At 42.2% G+C, this 19,126-nt stretch overlaps 1 protein-coding gene across 3 annotated transcripts in view; it reads left to right on the top strand.

Moving 5' to 3' along the window:
• Nucleotides 1-578: 578 nt before the first annotated feature.
• Nucleotides 579-19,126, top strand: part of ACSL3 (acyl-CoA synthetase long chain family member 3) — a 48,281-nt gene continuing 29,733 nt past the window's right edge. For 2 of the 3 annotated variants that reach the window (XM_064666540.1, XM_064666542.1), the window contains exons 1-2: nucleotides 579-674; nucleotides 15,467-15,570. The gene's annotated coding sequence lies outside the window, so the exon portion shown is untranslated. The remainder of the gene's footprint in view (nucleotides 675-15,466; nucleotides 15,571-19,126) is intronic. The other variant, XM_064666541.1, reaches the window with a different exon arrangement.

Genomic DNA, 19,126 nt, shown 5'->3' with positions numbered 1-19,126 from the left:
CAGTCACTTAAAACCTCAACTTCAGGGAAGCCCAAACGGCAGCCTCGAGCCCTGGCGCTCCTGCAGCACCTCTGGACCCAAGCCGGGCAGCTGCCGAGGCCCGTCCAGCGCTCTGCCGCGGTGACTTTGACCGGGGCACGTGTCAGAGAGCACCCATTACCGCGCGCCGGCGGCACACAGAGCATCACCTGCCTGCGCGCAGTACCGGCGCCACCGTAGCGCCCGTCGGACAGCGGCGTTAGCGGCGGGCCCGGGGCCATTACCAGGCGCGGTGACGGAGCTGAGCAGCCCCGGCGGGCCCGGGGGGGTCCCGCTCGTTCCGAACCGCGGCCGTCCCCCAGCGCCCTCGGCCGCCCCGCGGGCGCGCATGCGCAGCTCGGCGAGGCCGCGGCGCTGACGCGGCGCGCGCGGGGGGGGGCGGCTCCGGCCCCGCCCCCTCATGCCGGTTCGCTCCGCCCCCTCCGCGGGTGACCTGTAGTAACCCCGCGCCGCGGGAGCCCGGCCCCGCGCGCCACTCGGCGCGGGCCAACCAGGAGGCGCCGTGGCGCATACGGGATGAGCGCGCGCGGCGGTGGCGGCGGGGGGCGGCCCGGCCGCGGCTGAGCCGGAGCGCGGGGCGCGCACTCGGGCGGAGCGGGCGGTGCCGCCGCGGAGCGTCCGCGGGGCCGGGGCCGGTGAGTGCGGGGCTGCGGGGGGAGCGCGGGGCCCTGCGCCCGCCGGGAGCGCGCCCGGCCGCGCCGCGCCGCGCTGCGCTGCGGAGCCCCGCCGGGCCTCTCGCCGCCTCCGCGGGGGCGAGTGCGGGGGCCGTGCGGGCCGCGGCGGGGCTGGGGCGGCCCGGCGGGGGCGGCGGGCTGGGCTGCGCACCGGCCGTGCCGCCGCGCCTCCCGGCCGCGGGTAATTAGCGAGATAACAGGCGATAGCGAGGGGGTGTTTTCCTTAGGCTTTTCTTTGTGTTTCGGGTCCGACGGGTGCGGGGAGCGCGGCGGGGCCGGGGGGACCGCCCGGCAGGTGCCCGGCGCGGGGGTGACGCGGTTGTCCCCGCGGTGTCCCCGGCCCGGGATCCCGACCCGGCCGCTGCTCGGGATGTGTGAGCGCGTGTGGTGTGAGAGCTGCAGGGCCGGGGGAGGCACGGGCCGGGATTTCCAGCCCCGTTCCGGCGTTGCCATTCAGGTTTCCAGGGTTTCGGTGCTAGATTTAGTGCTTAGGTAGATACCCTCCCTGGGCTCCCCCGGGAAGGGTAGCACAGGAACACCCTTCGCTCGAGGGGAGGAAAGAAAGGCTTAAAAGACTATTTCAGGTAATGAAACTTCATTAAGAGGGTGAAGTTCAGTGTTTGGGACTCGTATAGAATCTCTGGGAAATAGCTTTCAGAGAAAGTAAGACAGCGACAGAATAAAAATAGTTGTAAGGTAGCTTATAAGCACTGCTGCATTTATTTTTTAGCTTGCTGAAGAAATAAGCTTCCCAAACTGTTTAATTATTATGTACAGCAACTAATACGTAATTTTTTAAGATCAGAAATACTGCACTTTGTTTAGAAGTACCAGATTCTAGAACGTGACTTTTTTTGGCCTGTGAAATGGATTTGATAACACCAGATGTGAAATTCTTGTGTTTGAATAGCCTCAGTTTTTATCCTGAAGTGCAGTTCTCAGTATGGAATTTATGAAGTGAGCGATACCAATATTTATGAGCAACACAAATGATAAATGATTTTGGGTACTTTTAAAAATCTGATACCGGTAAAGGCAGTCATTTTTACTCAATACATTTGGAATATTATAGAAGTGTTAAGGAATATTTTAGGTGACGTGAAAGGTTTTTTTTTTGTTGTTGTTATTGTTTAAGTATCATGTAAAGAAAAAGCATAAAATGAAACCAAAAAGCCTTAATGACTTTTTTGTCTGGTTACATTCTGCTGTAGATCTGGTCTTTTTCCAAAGTGGATTGGTGTCTCATTGTGCAGAAATTCATTGTGGCATATGCCTTTTTTGTTTCCTGGGGCTAAAAAGTAAAGGTTTGAAATAATAGATGCTTTATCAGCTCTTAACTATTCCCTAAGAGGAAGGTAATCATCTGGGTGCACTCTTAAGACTTTATGCTGGTAACCATCTGCACCACTGTGAGAGCAAGCACTTTTCAGTATTTGACTGTCCTGTGTGCTTTGAAAAGTTAAGGAAAGATATTATGAAGTCTGGTAATTCCCCCTTGTCCTGTGAATTTATGCTTCAGGAGTGGTTGAAACTAAACACTGTAACTTACAGACCTGATTTTCTTTGTAGTTGTTCAGCATGTTTGTTGTTGTTAGTCCCTAGAAACCAAAGGTAGGTTCACATTTAATGTTCGCATGTTCAGTGTTGATGGCTGGCTGACAGGCTTGAGTCAGTCTGATGGAGCTGCTGATGTGTGTGGTGGAAACTTCTGAAACACATAATACAGTCAGCCTGTGGTATGCATCTGGTACCTTTTGGCTGATCAGGAAAGCAAGCTTCTTGCTAATGGGTACAGAATGCCTTGGAGAGAAGCAAAATTACTGACTTAATTCTAAAATAGCGTGTTTGATCTACAGTAAACTGGCGTTTGGTTCTGAAAGTTGTGCTGTCTCCAAGTGTCCTGTTCCACTCAAAGTGAGGAGTGATACAGTAAATCTCAGCCTCAGTTTTATTCTGTATGTGTCACAGTACTGGGATGTTTTGAGAGAGCTCTGGGTTACAGCTGTGTACAGGGGGCAGACTCTCCATACCTGTGCATCTGGAGTTCTCTGGGGCTTTGAGAAAAGCACTGTTTATGTCCTAAAAAGAGGTGTCAGGACTGTGGTGTGTTGAATCTGGGTCCTCTTTTCAGAAGTGTTTATGAGTGGTTCCCACCTTCCCTGCTGCATCTCTCTTGCTTGGAGAATCCTGATTATGTAAGAACAGTGAGTAGAGCATGCTGGTATGTGTAACTTCTCAAGTTATGACACTGTTATAAAACCATAATGCCTAAAAGAAATAACTTCTCAAATCAAAAGTTCTGGTTCAGCCAGAAACCGAGGAAAATCAAAATGGTATTTATTGGAAAACTAATAATCTTTGAAGAACTAGAAGAAATGTCTTCATGCTTGACCTAAAGCGTGGTGTGCTTTTGCTGAACTGGTGAGCATTTAAGCCATTGATTTCCCCAGCCCACATTCAGTGCCGATTGTAGGGCTTTGTTCTTCCTTTCTGTAGACCAGTGAATGGTTTGAGCCACAGTCATACTAAAGACCCATTTTTTTTCAATGAATTGTTGAGACATCTGGAACAAAGCATCATCCATGTCTCAGGACAAAATGCAGAAGAGCTATGGATAAAGCATTCTTGTTCAAGGAGATCCAACTATGGAGTAAATTTGCAGAAAGTAGCAGTAAGAACTGAGTCCTGAATTGTTTAGTGATCTACATTTTCTTTTGAAATATATGTTTCAGTGGAAGAGTAACTAAACCTGTCTTGACAAATGAGCTGCTGCTTGCTGCCACAATGGCAAATCCAAAGGAATAATGCAATCTGATGCTGCAATGTTATCGGACCCTAAAGACTAGATTCAGGTGGCCTGGATTCCACTGAAGCACCTTTTCTCTTTAATGGAGAAATCTAGGTGGTTTTGAAAAGCAATTCAGAGAATTTACATATGACACGGAATCGGGAGCTGCCTGAAAGCCAGCTAATAAGAAATAGGAGACAGAAGGATTTATGTGGAATTTAGGCCATCTGAATATGGCCCTAAGATGCGACTTAGTACTACTAAGTAAGGTGTATTAACACTAAGAAGACTTGGCTTCAATTTCTATCCATTTCATCTGCTGCCGATTACTAAGCAAATTTACCATTTAAGCAGCTGTTTGAGGGTGGGGGCTTCCTGGCTTGTTCTCTGTCAGGAGTGACCTCCTGCACTGGCACAGCCTGCCTGGGGGTAGCTCTGCTGAGAGGGCTCTCGGGGTCATGGTGGACAGCAAGCTGAGCATGGGGCAGCGTGTGCCCTGTATGAACAGGAGCACAGCCAGTAGGTGAAGGGAAGCAATTATCCCATTCCATTGGCACTCATTAGACTGCATCCAGAATACAGCATCCGGTTTTGCTCCCTGCTCTGGGACGAGGGAAATGTTGATAAACTGGAGTGAGTTAACTGGACTGCTGCCAAGATTGTCTGGAGCTTTTGCTTTGTGAGGAGAAGTGGAAGTTGAGCTTGGAGAAGAGAAGGCCTGGGGGGCCCTTCCAGAACCTGTGTGGAGGTTTTCAAGAGAATGAAGCCAGGTTCTTTGCAGTGGTGCATGGTGGGAGGACAAGAGACAGCAGGTGTGAGGGGTCTGTCTCTACAAGGCATTTTTCACCCTGAGGTTTGTCAGGTGGTGAGACTTGCTATCCAGAGAGCTTGTGCAGATTCCTTCTATGGAGGTCTTCAAAATTCAACTGGATAAAGCCATGAGAAAGCAGGTGTGATCTCACTTTGAGCTTGAAGTTGAACCAGAGTCCTCCTACTGTCCTTTCCTACTTGAATTGTCCTGTGGCTCTGTTAAGTTTGTGCCAACAGAGCAGTCGCAGTGGAAGGTTCTGAGCCAGCTTATTTAGGACTGCATGTGGTCTGGCAGTGCAGGTTTACACATCAAACTTGGAGGAGTATAGGAAACACTCAAGCCAATCTTAAGCAGTTCCCAAATGGACTTTATTTGTTTAATTATGCAGTTAGAGTTGGAAGAACCTGCTCTTCATCCTGAGGGCTTGGTCTACATCAGTGTTTGCCGTGTAGTAGGGCCTGAAGGGCTGTCAAAGTATTCAGTACTCAGCTTTGAGATACAGTTTGGGATCTAATGATTCTGAGTCTGGTGAAGGAAATCCCCTGGACAAGGCCATATCCTAACCACACCTTCTGAATGGCTATTCCAAAATACCACTCTGTGGGGGGGGAAATAGTGCAACTCTCTGAAGGAAGCTCAAATCTTACTGTGTATTACCTATTAAATGAATTAGAGAAAAGTTGTTCAAAATTCAAACTGTTTTTAAAATCAGCTTGATTCAAAACTTCCAAGAGTCTTTTACTGATCCTTGGGAAGGAATTACCCACCTGTCCTCTCGTTCCTTAAGTGAGCCTGTTCCTTAAGTGAGCCTGCAGCTCACGGGAAGTCAAGGTGCTGACTTAGTGTCTGTAATCCCGGGGGAGGAGGTGGCAATTTGTCACCGCGTGAGCATTGGGAAGTTGTCTTTCCTTCAGTGTTCCTGAGTCTTGTTAATTATGAAAATGTGCTAGTTAATTACAGTATCTGAAGTGGGACAAGCTGGCTTCTCAGTTCTATGAGTTTCCTGAAAAGCAGGGAAGATAAGATTATTGAAATTATTGACTTAGATTTTCATTAATTGTGAAAACAGCAATAACAAACTGCAAGCCTTCTCCCATTTTACTATAAAATTGGAAATCTGGTGGTTTGTTTTTTAGGAACTACGTAAATATCCTTACCCGGAATGCTTCTATCTACTAGATGAAACCATTATGAGACCTGGAAGGGGAAAGTAGATAATAAATATTAGAAGTGACTAGCTGAAGATGAAGCAGCAGAATAGCAGTAGTCCTGCACTACCAGATCCAGTTCCCCACCTGTTTGCTGTTTTTACATTGCTGTCTGTGTGGAACATTCTCTTCTCCTGTGATAAACTCCTAAGGATACTTTGAACTGAAAGCTATGTAAAAATACTTTATCTACACCTTTATAGGAAAGACTTCTGCCTTTCCCTTACTGCTCTCCAGGACAGGGAATGGAATGTGCCTTGTTTTGTTCAGGTTGGCTGCTGAGACATGCAAGAAACCTGAACCATCCTCAGGAAGGTTTTTCCTGGGTGCTTTGCTTCTTGAGCAATTAGTGCAGTGTCGTTCATCAGTGTGCATGATGACACAACGTTTATTGGATCAGACATACAGAATGATTTCTACCAACCAAAGTTTTAAGACTGTATGAGAAGGTGATTTGTGAAACAGTGTCGTCCACAGTTGTTTCACCACACCATTATTAAAGTCTATGCTTATGGGCTTATTCTGTGAGAACCTGTGAAAAATGTGGAAAGTGGAACATCTAAGGTTAGCTTGTAGAATTTAGATGTGTTTGGTAAAGAGATGTCTGTAGTCAGTTTTAACTGTGTGGGTATGGAGAAGGACAGAAGGGAACAGGAGAAGCAGGAGGTGATGGCTTTGCAGGAGGATTTAAGTAGTTATGTGGAGAGATGCATCTGCTTTTTATGTCTGCAGATTTTGTAAGGATTTGTATGTTTGTGAGTGCTGAAGAGGAGAGAGGTGAGGCAGCAGGCATAGGGGGGAGACAGTGGTCTCAGTAATGCTGGGGCAGGGAGTCTGTGTGGCAAACTGGGTTTGGTCTGTTCCACAGCAGAAAGTCCACAAATGGCTCATCAAGGTGCTGACAGAACTTTCCAGGCTTTATTGCTGCACTTTGATTGTCTTGATGAAGTACTGCTGCCCTGTATTGTTCTAGGGAAACTGTAAATAGAGAAATGATTTTCCTAATGGACAGCTTTGAGATGCTTAGAAAATATTTTCCAGTTCAGCAGTGCTGAAAACCGTGTGGATTTTATTTTTTCCCCCTCCTTGAGGGGGAAGATGCTTATGGAGATTTTTATGTACTTCTTTTGCAAGCTGCACAAATAGCTTAACCTGGTAACGTCCAGTACTTTAAAGAACAAGGTACAAGTCCACTTCCCAATAGGTGCAGCAGGGCTGTGAGCTGGTGTGTCAGCCACCAAGCCAGGGCTGTTAGTGGGTGTGAGGGTTTTTGATTAGGAATGCTAACTAAAATAGACATTTAAAACAATCTGCCATTGACCAGAAAATTAAGTTTTAGTTAAGAAAAAAATAATCTTCTGCCCAAATCCTGTGTTATGCATTCACAAATGCAGTTGTGGCCAGGTCCAGGGTGTGAAAGAACTGAGAGATGTACTAATCTGACTTCTTTTTGTGCATCTGTCGATGTGTTTACATCTAAGAGTTTGAGTACAGTGGTTGAAACTGCATGTATTTTAATTATATCATTAGCTTAATATTTCATTACTTTTTTGGAGATTTTTTAAAAGGCACGATGTATTTCTCTTGGTGTTTAAAATGTTGGAGGCTCATGAAACCGATGAAATATTTATATTCTTTCAAAAATAGGTAATAGTCTATTCTAGACTTCTAACTTGTCAGCTTGTATTAATCTAATATGAACATCTGTATAACACAGACAAAATAATTTTGCCCAAGAACATTCACAAAATTCCTATAAATGCTGTTGGTACTATGGCACTTCTCTTTTTTAAAAAGGTCAGTGTTCTTGAAACTTAGCAGTGAAGGCTCTACCCAGCCAGGTAACTCAGTTTTGGTCGTGTTTATATAACGAGTATAAGGGTGTGTTTGTTTTCCCTGAATAGAAAAACAGGCTTCCCTTCTACCAAAACCTCCGCCTACCTGTGCAATGTTTGTCTGCTAATTCTGAACTACTGACTTGAATTATCTCCTGTGCAGACTTAGTTTGTTCCTCGCCTTCGTATCCAGTCCATATCTGTGGGTACTGGATATTGTCCTCTGATTTCCAACACCTGTAAGTTTTAAGGGCACGTAAGGACTTGGAGCTGAGAACCACACTTCTGTAAGGCTTCTTCACACAGAATAAAATGGCCTCTAATTTAATGAGATCTTGTTTCATGTTTGGTTTGTGTTATGCAATTGTTGAGCGTGTTCATAACTGATCCTGCCTTGCTTTACTTATGAAAGAGAGAATAATAAAAGGAGAGAAAAGGATATTTTTTTCCAGTGTGATGGAGGAGGGAGGTTGTCCTGACACTGTTACTTCTAAGGCTAGAAAACAGAATGATGACTCAAATGAGCAGAGTAGACTTCTTTATGCCATGCTTAAGTAAATTCTAGTGCTGGATTTTGAACAAAGGAGTAATTTTTCCTCAAACAGTATTAATATAAAACCTCGATCAAGTAGCTCTTTAGGAAAACACTGAATTTGAAATGTTTTCTTTTTCCTTGGCCATTTCTTTCTTTTCTAATATTGTATTCCCCACTGTCCCTAGAATTTTAGAACAGCCAAGAGAAATAAAAACCTTATAAAGTGGTTTGCAGTGAAACATCCTGTTAGTTTTTCTGTAGCTCAGCGATTTGTGTGACTTCCCATTGGTCATACCCCACTTGTTGAGTGTAAAAAGCGCTGTCTGCCCATAAATACATGGAGGAATGAGGCTGAAACATTAACAGCTGAAACCTGCTTCTGTGGTAGCCTTCCCCAGCCTTCATCAAGTGCTTAGCTGGGGAACTGTTTTGCTGTGGCTTCCAGGTGATGTTCCTTTTGGCAACTTGGCATTTATACTGTCATGTTTGTATCCATAGGAAGCATTTGTCGAAGTCCTGTTTTTACAGATTTTGCAGCATTCCTAGTGTCTTATAAATCAGTTTAGTGTGAGTCTTTGAAATCTGGAGTTACATAAGCCAAGTATTTTTTAGCATTAAGTTCTGAAAAATATTAGGGGAGAGGCAGTTTTTGGCCATTGCAGTACAGTTGGGGTTTATGTTCAAATACAACTACTCTTAAGCAAAGTATTTCTGTTAAACCAGCTTTTAGGGGTCAGGCATAGTTGTCTGTAAACCTGGGTGTTTAGGAGAAGGGGTTTCACAGACACTCCTGTAAGCTGTCTAAGAAACAGACAACTATGTTTTGGAGAATAGATTTATTACCAAAAGTGAAAATTGCACATTCCCAAAACTTTGAATGAGTGAATTTCATTTCTCTCTTTCTATTTGTGCTCAGAAGAGGCTCTACAAGTTATTTTCTGCATTTACATGGTTGCTGGAGTGAAGTACTGCTTTCGATATGTCTAGCTTAGTCCTTGCAGAGAGTTCAGTCTGCAAAGTACGAAACTCCCGGGGAGTGTTGGCTTGAGGCAACACTTCCTGGGGCTGTGATTTTTATAAATTGCATTCCTCTTGGTCTTTCTGTGTGGCTTCAGGGGGAACTCTTCATTATTTTGAGAGTGAACATTAGGTAAGTCTGAAGCATGCATGTGGGCTTGAGAGCAGTAGTCTTTCCTTAAAAAGGTAGTGGTCCTTTCTGAAGGATTCGTGACTTCCATTGCAGGCCAGAGGAGAGGAGTTGCTCCTGTTCTGGAGTTTCAGTCACCACAGTGGAAAGTGGAGTGTGAGAAAAGCAGATATTCTTGTGGGAACTTTTTCATTAAATTTTTTTTGGTAGTAAATCCCCGTAGATGAGTGGACACAATGATGATGTTTAAAAAAATAACAATAACAAAAAAAAAGGATTACAAAACCAAACCAATTCCCCCCCAAAACCACCCAATCTAAAACAAACAAACAAAACCCCCAAAAAAGCAAAAAAACCCAAAACAAAGACAAAAAAAATCCCCACAAAATCACAAAACCAACCAAAAAAACCCCACCAAAACCAGAAAACCCAAGGAATCGAAACCCAAAAATGTATTCATCCTTCAAAGGAGAAAGTGTATTGAAAATGTCAGCAGCTTGGCCTTTCAAACTAAATGGTGAAACATCCCACTTTATCACCTTGATAGCTTTGGTCATGCTGTGGATATCCTTTTTCCTTTGAGATAGAAAATTCCTGTTGCACATATTGTTCATCTGATTGTTTTCCTTGTGAAGAACTTCTCTAAAGACGTGGAATTTTCACACTTTTTCTGGTGAGGTCTCGATCTCCATTTTGTTCTCTCAGATTTGCTTTGTTGCCCGAGTGTATTCATCTGCTGCTTATTCTTTAAGAGCTTCTGGTTTAAGGTTGTGGTATCTAGTCTGTCAAGATTGAACCAAACTGCCGGTTTTTGATGTTAATCAGTAGTTATAGGTAGGCAGTTACAATTAAGCAACTGCATTGTGAAACTTGTAGAGACTTGTAGGCTTGGCTCATGTTCTGCTTTCAGGAAAGGGGAACACAATCCCAAGATGAATGGGCTGTTTGGACAAGAGCCACTAGGAGTGAAGTGAGCAGGACTGAGCAGGAGCTCAGGGAAAGGTAATTCTGGCAGGGGAGATCACGACCACCGACCCATTGACCAACTACTCAGAACAGACTCTTGACTCAAATGGAGGGAAGAGCTGCATATGCAGACTAATTAGCAAAAGAAGCAAGAGATACAATTAGCAAATAAGGGTTTGAGTACTAATTATTGAAAAAGCTATGTAATTTGTAACCAGTGAAAACTGATGCCTTTGTTTAAATGTTGAAGTGTACAGTTTGACTGAGTTTGTGGGTTACATCAACCTCCCTACTTTGCACAAACTAGACTAAACAAATAAAATACTTCATCTTGGTGTATGAATTGAGTCTGCACGCCAGGTAAGGAGCCCGTGTTAGGGACAACAGTTATCCCTAACAAAAGCACATCAAACAGAGAAGAAATGTTACAGAAAGAAGGCAAAGAAAATATAAATACATGTGTTTACCAGATTTTGGACCTGACCACCTGGTATTTTTTAAAAGATGAATACAAGGTAATGGGTAATTTTTACTGTGACACTGCATGTGAACTCAATCTAAATAAGAACACTCTTATGCATGTATAGCTTCTACTGGAGAAAAAAAAGCCAGAAGCAGCCTCACTGCTAAAAATTTGTGGGGTTGTTGTGTTAGATATTTTTGTTCTGATCTGACAAATACATGACTAGGATACAGCACAAACCACATTGAATGTATGGCATCAGAATATCTATTTTTGTTTTCTTTTCTAAGAAACAAACAAACCAGAATTGTTTATGCCTTAGCATTTCAGATTTCCCAGAAATTGGAGAAGTGATCTTAGGCTGTTTTGTAGTAGAAAATAGCATATAAACCATTCTGGCCAGTCCCGTTGATTCAGATGGAAAGCAGAGTCTGCCTCCCAGTGGAAGTACTTAGGAGGATTGACTTAAAGGAGTGGAAAGTGATTGTAGGAATTTGGGGAGTGATAAACTGGCAGTGATAAGTAAGCAGTTACTCCCCTTCTTCAGTAGCCAAAGGCTGGGAATAACGGTGAAGCTTCTGGCTTATTTTTATGCAGATTTTTTTTCATACTGTGTATACAGTGGTATTAGTTTCTTATTTAAGTATAATTTGTATCTGTGGTTTAAGAATCTAGCAGTATGCCAGGGAAATTGGTGGGATTTTCTCTCTCTGTCAGTTAATTTGTAGATACCAAAGTTTCTCTGAGAAGACCTCCAGTAGTAAGGTACTTTATCCATTAATTTCTTTGTTTCTCTGACACAAACGTGAAAACATTGAATTTAGTTTGGCATTGAATACATCTCTTATGTGCTCTAAGACCTTCTTATAAAAAGGAGTGGAAGCAGCATATTGACAGTATCTGATAAAGTGTCTGAAACAAGCAAGACACTTGTTTGCCATGAAGCAGTAGTATGTAGTGGGAGGAGAAGGAGATAAAAGATGTAGCAGCACGGGATGGTGTTCTGGCATAGCCATTACTTTGTTCCATGACTTTGAGTAAATGTTTTTAGCACACTGTTTTCATCTTGGGAAGTGCTTTCAGGTTTGCTGACTACAGTTATTACCTTAGAGCTGTCTTTTATTGTTCTTATTAATAGAAGATGTACTTGTCAATCCATTAAATATTTCAACTGTCTTGTATAAGGTAAAAAAATTACTTAAGGAAAATAAGTTTTTAAATGTTTTGAATAGAAAAAAATCTAAGATGCAGGATTGCAATGCGGTTTTCATTTTCAGTTGATTTTATTGAATGGGTATTTGTGTTGTGGGTGAAGGTAACTTTAGAAGTGCCTGTTTTAAGTGTTGCTCCTGGAGCTCATCAGTGCTGAACTCATTTTGATTTAGTTTTATTTTTCACCTGTAACAAAGGTTTAAACTTAAATTTGTAGCCTGTGCAGTCAGACTGTGCACTGAAGGTCCTGTAGGGGCTTTTTTTGAAAAATAAAGCTGTTTGTCTGCTTTGTGATTTCACTTTAGCTTTTAGGTTCTCTGAAATATTACTGTCTTTGTTTTGTTAGAAAGCAGAGGATAGATGTACAAACCTGAGCCTCTTGCTGTCCTGCACCATGTAGTGATATTTCATACAGAAGGGGTTGGAAGTATGTAGAAGAGATTGATGTCAAATAGTTACCATTACCTTTTTAAAAATAACTGGATATACAAAGGATCCATTTGAGAGAAAGTGCAGGTCTTTGCCTTCAAGAAATGTCAGCTCCTTCAGCCTACTTTAGTTCTTTGTTACCACATTTGCCACCCTGCAGTCTGCCCCCACTAGGTGTGATTCCCCCCCCAAAGTAAATGAGCCTACTAAGAGGAAAAAAAACCCTTTCCTAAATAATAAAACTTTTTGTCTCAAAATTTAGCTAAAAGAGTAGAAAGCATCTCTCTAGAGTAAAGGACTTGTTTGGTTCATGTTATTCCTACTGTTATAGTATGTTGGTGTTTAACAATTACATAACAATTTTATCCTAACACCATGCCTTCTGGCTGCCTCCGAAGGAAATAGGAGTATCATTTTACAAACACTGACATGTGAAGAACATAAATTCAACCCGTCTGTCTTTATAGGAATGTTTATTAGCCTACATCCAGAATTCAAAGGTATTTAGGTTTGTACTAATTGCAACTCCCAACGGTGAGCTCCAGAAAAAGTAAGTAGAGAGATCATTAGTAGGGAGAGCATCAAGTTAATCCTCCAGTCCACAGCTCTTCTCTGATCCCACAGTGCACTGCTGACAGCGAGTCACAAGGCGTTCTGCTGTCGGTCTGTGCTGATCTCTGGTCTTCTGCGGTTTGATTTGCAGTACGATTGCCAGTCTCCTTCCCTCTCCTCCTCCAGTTTTGCTTTGGCATTAACTCCTATTCATGGTTACTCAGTTTGAGATAACAGAAGAATAACTTCTTTTGTAGTGCTAATTTTCTGTTGATTTAGGTGGCTGGAGTGACTCACCATAGGCTCGAGTAAGTACCACTGTTGATACAAAGGAAAATCCACTGTTCTGCCCTGAGAAGGAGAGGGTTTAAACTGGATCAGCAAGCTAATCTGACTCATTCCTAGCCACATAGGCACTTGTGTTGGTACAATGGAGGGAAAGAGCTGAATTACACTTTAGAGATGAACGGTCTGTTTTTTTTAGCAGCCCAGTTAAACCTACTTGAGCCAAACTGAAATCACACCCTCAGGCTGTGCAGTTCGTGGCCAACCTTTGCTGCCCCAGCGGTTTGCTAAACTCTTACCTTGGAAACTGGCTCGTTCCAGGTCATGCTGTCCCTTTCCTGATGGTCTGTGTGTGCCTTCTTGTGCTTTTCAGAAACACACTCGTGCACAGAAGAGAGTTAAGTTGTGGATTTGGTTATGCTGATGCCTTTTGGGGGGCGAGTTGTGGGAGCAGGAATGCTGAGGTGGCTCCAGCAATCTGCCAGTGCCTGTTTGTGTTCCACAGAAGAGTAATGAGAAGCTTTCAAAGAGCCTGAGAATTCACCCAGGGTTGTGAAAGAGATGGGTCAGAGCTGGAGGCTACAGGTAATCTGAATAAGGTAGCTCAGAATTACCCTAGATATGCTTGCAGAGAGTAGTTATTCTCTCCATGTCCAGAAGATCTGCCTCCTTTTGAGAGAAGAGTAATCATGTAATCAGTAGTAATTTTGGTCTCCCACCAAATGTGTGTAAGCTAACAGCAGTTCACAGTGTGCACGTAGAGCAGGGAGGGCAGAGTCCAGGTTATTTCTTGTTCAGGACTGGGAGTGAGAAATCAAGGGCTGGAGTTGATGTGGGAATAATTTCTTTGCGTCTGCCTGCTTGAAAAAGTGTCAAAAAAACCTTTGAGTGTGGGTCAGTCTGTTACAGCCATGCAATCCTGTTCTAGATCTTTCTGTAGCAGAGGCTACAGACAAGCCCTGTGTGGTGATGTGGAGCTGTCAAGGAAGGTCCCGCTGGGTTTGTTTCCAGTGAGTGCTTGGTATTGTGAGCACTGCTTTGCTGAGCACCCTGTTGAAAGCAGATGTCCTTTGGGACAGAGCCATGGATCTGTTCCCAACTTGACTCCAGAGAGGCAGTCCGTTTTGTAACAGGGTTTCAAGTCTGCCTGGTGAAGGGTTTTGTGGATGTTTGAGAAGCATGTGGAAGGTCTCCCTTGTGCTAGAAGTGATACTGAGACCCAGGCAGCAGCCTGGAAAAGGATGACATGGAGAGACGGGGAGGCTGAAAAATCAGCAAGCAGGGAACAAGGACAGTATGTGTGCTTGTGTGGAACCCACAGGACATGTAAGAGAGGGGACTGCCAGGATGGCCTGGAGGGAACTGGGTCCTGTGAGCAGTCCAGGGCAGCAGCTCTCTGGGGATACAGGAGGTGGTGGGAGGAGAGGCTTGAGGAAGCAATGGGGGGTTAACTGGGGAGCTGAGGTGTGTCCTTGTGCTCACTCTGTCGCTTCAAATTCGGGAAGATGTGCTGAGCACCAGCTCCTCTCCAGGGATCAAGGCATCCATTTCCACCATTCAGTTGGGCTTGTTGGGATTTCCATCCTCTCAGTTTCAAGAAATGTGTGAAGACACTTCTCCTGTAGCTGTGGGGAGCATCTGTTTTCAGATATAACTGTGTCTTAAATCCATATTGCAAAAGAGATCTTCTGCTTAGATGGGTCCATGTTTAGGATTCTTCTGTGCACCGTTCATCACCTCAGGCTCTACCTTGCTTCTTAGTCCAGGGAATTTGTTTGTGAAGCATAGGCTTGGTTTTGTTTAATTAGTATGTGTGAAATCAAGGAAGTCGAATGAGGCACTGAACGCATTGGTGTTCACCTCAAGCAGCAAGTAGTACATCCACTGAAACTGGAAAATATTATATCTGTATGAACTGAATAGCTGTGTAAATAATAATGTTTGCACAAAGGTAATAGGTACAAAATGTTTACATTTGCTGCGTATTTTACATGTGAATTGCTGGCACAGGTCAAGACTTCCTTCTGCGAAGGGCAATAAATAAAACTTTGTATAGTAGAGCAAAGTCAATAAATGCAATGATTAGTACTTTATTTAGTCTTTTTATAAAGTGTTCAGGAATATTTATTACTCAGGCTGAAATGTGTTCTCTGTGTAGACAGATAAACAAAGATAGGTACGTTTGTTTTGTTTGGTTTTGGTTTTTTTTTACCCCTAATGGTAGAACCAGTGTACACTGAAAGCCAGTGGGGAATTAGAATTTGTCAGGGAGGCAAGTACCATGAGCTACTGAGTTTTAACTAATGCACTTCCAGCCACCCTGATTGTACAGGACTTGAGTCTGAACCATGGCTGTGTTAAAGTTGGCTTTACTGAACTTGGAGGTAGTAGGTCTACACTCTCCGAGGTGATACAGTGCAGTATCAGATGAGGAAAAGGCTTTATTTATTACATAATAAAAGTGAAAGAATGGAGGATATGTTTTATAATTGCCATATTTAATGGGGATTTTCCATTTTTAGATTTCATGCAGTTGCCTGTGACAGCTCCTGTTGAGTAAACTGAGACGGGAACATCTTGTATCGCCTGTTGTACCTGTACCTGCCACCATGAGAAGTTGCATAAGGTTTCTTTTTATTGTTAATTCATGCTTTTATTGTAGTGTAATTGTTATAAGCAGGCCAATTAGTAAACACATTCCTTTAAGGATTTTTTTTTTCTCATCTAACATAAGTTTGCTTCTAAAACTAAAGGGTATAACAGTATTAGTATAAGTAGTATATCAGGCCAAATCACTGATTATGTATTAAGCAGGATCAGTCCTGAAAAGAGCTGGTTTACTTCTCCAGACTCATTCATGAGTGTGCTGATTGCTGCTTCTCAATTTGCTCTTGAAAAAAGTGTGTGCATTTTTAACTTGTAGTCTTGCTCTTTCCCGTTTGGTGACAGCTTCATGAAACAGAGTTCCATGTAACCAAACAGCTGTTGTGGAATCATTTGCTTGCACAGTTTTTCTATAGGTTGTATTCTTGCATAAGTTAGCAGCTCTTCCCTCCAGGATTTAACCTCCCAACTTTTCCTGCGTCACTACTCAGGGTTTGAGCACTGATTTTTCAAAAACCCCAGCAGGACTGTGTGAAACCAGGATGGATGCATGTTCTGTAAGCACCTGAGTGTTTACAGCTAATCTGCAGACTGAACCACTTAGTTAGAATATTACCACATCAGGTATTTTTATTTGTCAGTGATTTTATTTGTCAGCAGGAGCTACCTAAGAACAAAACTTATGCACTGTAAAGGCAGTGGACTTTCTCACTGGGTCATAGTCTAATACTTGCAAAAACTTGCTTAGGCTCATGTCCTCTGCTTTCCATTCCCCGGCTGAAAATGTTGGGTTTACTTACCCTCTTTTTATGGTCAAAAGCAGTCATATACTTCCAAAATTAATGAGGTGACAACAAATTGTACTTAAATGAAATTGTAAAGCCCTATATAGTATTTCACTAAACCTTTCAGAGGTTTTTTTTGTTGTTGTTGTTTGATGGTGCTTTTTTTAAAGGCAGAATGTTAAACAGTCAACAGTGCATCTCTTTTAAGCCTTTCAAATCTGATAAATCCCTGAAAATTTACTAAAACTTTTAATTTTCATGTTAGTTCTGCAAATTGATTATTTATAATGTATTTTCATTTTGAGTTTTTGGAATACCATACAGTAAAGGTTTGAAATAGCAGTTGTTACAAGTGTTTGCTTTTGCATTTTTCTCTGTATCTTAATGGAAATAATCTTTTTCTTTTAAATTGTCATTAAAAATGGAGGGGTTTTTTGAGATTAAATGATCTTTTATTTAAAAAAAACCCAAACCAAACAAAAACAAACCACTGTCAAGTTCAACTGCATTGGTTTTGCTTGCAGTAAAATATAATTGTCTTACAGCTAGAACTCCAGTCTCACATTAGGGTGGAGTTTTGCTTCTATGTTGTCATCAAAATTAATTTTTTATTGCATGCTTAGTGATCCATTTAGCCGACTTCAGTGTTCTTCTACTGGGAATGGCAATGATAAATCTATTGGGGATGAAGGTATTTTAAACTGATCTCCTTTTCTTACCTGGTATTTTTCTGCTTAACAACATATCAAACAAATAAACAAAATGGTAAATTAAAATGCATCTTCTGTTCTTCAGTTATACAAGGAAAGAGGTGGAGCCTTTTCATTGCCACCAAGGAACTTCCTTTGTGTCATGGCTCAGCTCTCCTTAGAACAATCACCCTACAAAGATACTGGAGCTTATCCTTCTGATGAGACTATTATATTTTTCTTGCTTGTTCAGAAGGGGACTGCACTTTTCCAACTTCCAATTACATCAGTAATTACAATTAGTTACAAGTGTAGATGCTCTGCAAATATCATAGTCTGAAATCCATTGCCAAATTGTCAACACTGGCACGGGAGTGCTCTCTTGCTAAAGGTTGCTGTCTCCTAATTATAAGACTTTGAAGGAAGAAAAATGGAGTCTTACGTGGCCTTTAAGGCAAGAAAACTGCATGTGCAAAAGATAGTTTTTAATCTCAAAAAACCTGCATTTTAAATGAAAAAACTCTTGCGAGTGTTAATTTTTAAAAGAAATTGTTTGTAATAAATGACTTGTGATAGCCTCACTTTTCTGAAGGAGGAGCTGAAATAATTAGCAATTTACTCGGGGTAAAAGATGTACATAAGAGCAGAGTTCTAGAACTGAGCCAGGGTGACATTTCAAAACATTTCCCTCAAGTCTGTCCTGTTGTAGCGTTCCTTAGACCCTTTCTTGCAATGCAGCCTTTTATGAACGGGTGGGCCTAGCACAATTTATGTTTGCAACTCAAAGCCAACATTTCCAGGTTTGGGGGTTATATGCAAGGCCTTGGATAAGCCAGAAGAAAGAGCTTGACATGAGACCTTGATGTGGTTATTTTAGAAATGGTGAAAAAGGTTCCTCTCTCCTTCTGAGGCAGGAATAAAGCTGTTAGGATAACTGCAAAATCAAATGACAGGCTGCTATTCCAGAAGGGCTCAGTGTCTCTCTAACTAAGGAGAGATATGAAACTTAGAATATTTTTAGACAGGCTTGACTGTCAGACAAGGAATTTCTTTGGAGAAAAGTTTTCCTAAAGGTATTAAATGAGTTGCTTTAGGTTTTTCTTTATAACAGTGTTTGGTTATATTCTCCTTCTGCTTTGTAGGCAGAGAATTCTCCAGCTTTATAAGGAGAAAAAAGATGTGCCCCTTCTGAACTGGGCCAGACAAAATAATAGGGCAATGTACAGTTTTTGAAAAATGGGTAAACTTTTGCTGTGTGAACTTTGGATTAGCTTTAAAACATCTTGTTCTATGTTGCTATCAACAACAGCACAGTTTTTCTGGGTAGCAGTAGCTTATTGGCTGGCTCATGATTATTTTCCTTAAGTATCCTTCGGTGACCGACTAAGAACATAAGTCTATTCAAATGATTACTGAGTTTGCCCTTTAGCCTATTTAAGTTTGTTTTTTTTAATTTGTCATTGCTTTTTGCCTTTGATCTGAAAATTAAAATACATACACTTCCTTTTTTTTAAATCCCTTTTTCCCCCCCTGCTGCTTGTTGCAGTAAGTCCCTACTGTGAAGAGCTCCTATGGTTTGGGTGTGCATCTGTGGGTGCTCTGCAGGCTTTGATGTTGCTTGGTTCCTTCAAACTGCCTGTAATGAGGCAATGTTAACAGTGAGGTTACAGCAGCTTGTTAGGGAAGAAGATGGTGAAGTATTTTTGCTTGGAGTTTTAAGAAATTGTATATTTTAGGGAAAGGTGGAATTAATCTCATGCTACAAAGGAAGGGTGTTGGGTTGATCTGTTCCCAAAAGGACCTACAGATCTAAGACTAATGAAGCAAGGTTTCTTTTCATTACTGCTGAAGGATCTTACATGACTTAAACATTACTTCTTCAACTCAAATTTCTTTTCATTAGGGTTTTTGGAGAGTTAGTGGGCAAAGAGTCAATGAGCGTAAGACATCAGCAAAGAATAATATATCTTACAAATGAAAGTTTGCTTAATTTAGTATTATCAAAAGCTCTGCATCTTATGTATATATCATTATTAGCTGCTTGATTTATAGTATTAATAAGTTCTATCCATACCCTTGAAAAGTTACCTGAGTGAAATGCATT

This window comes from Pseudopipra pipra, chromosome 10, assembly GCF_036250125.1.
Source record: "Pseudopipra pipra isolate bDixPip1 chromosome 10, bDixPip1.hap1, whole genome shotgun sequence".
Taxonomy (NCBI): Eukaryota; Metazoa; Chordata; class Aves; order Passeriformes; family Pipridae; genus Pseudopipra; species Pseudopipra pipra.
Note: the sequence above shows the minus strand (reverse complement) of the source record. Positions and strands in the feature narration are given on the sequence as shown.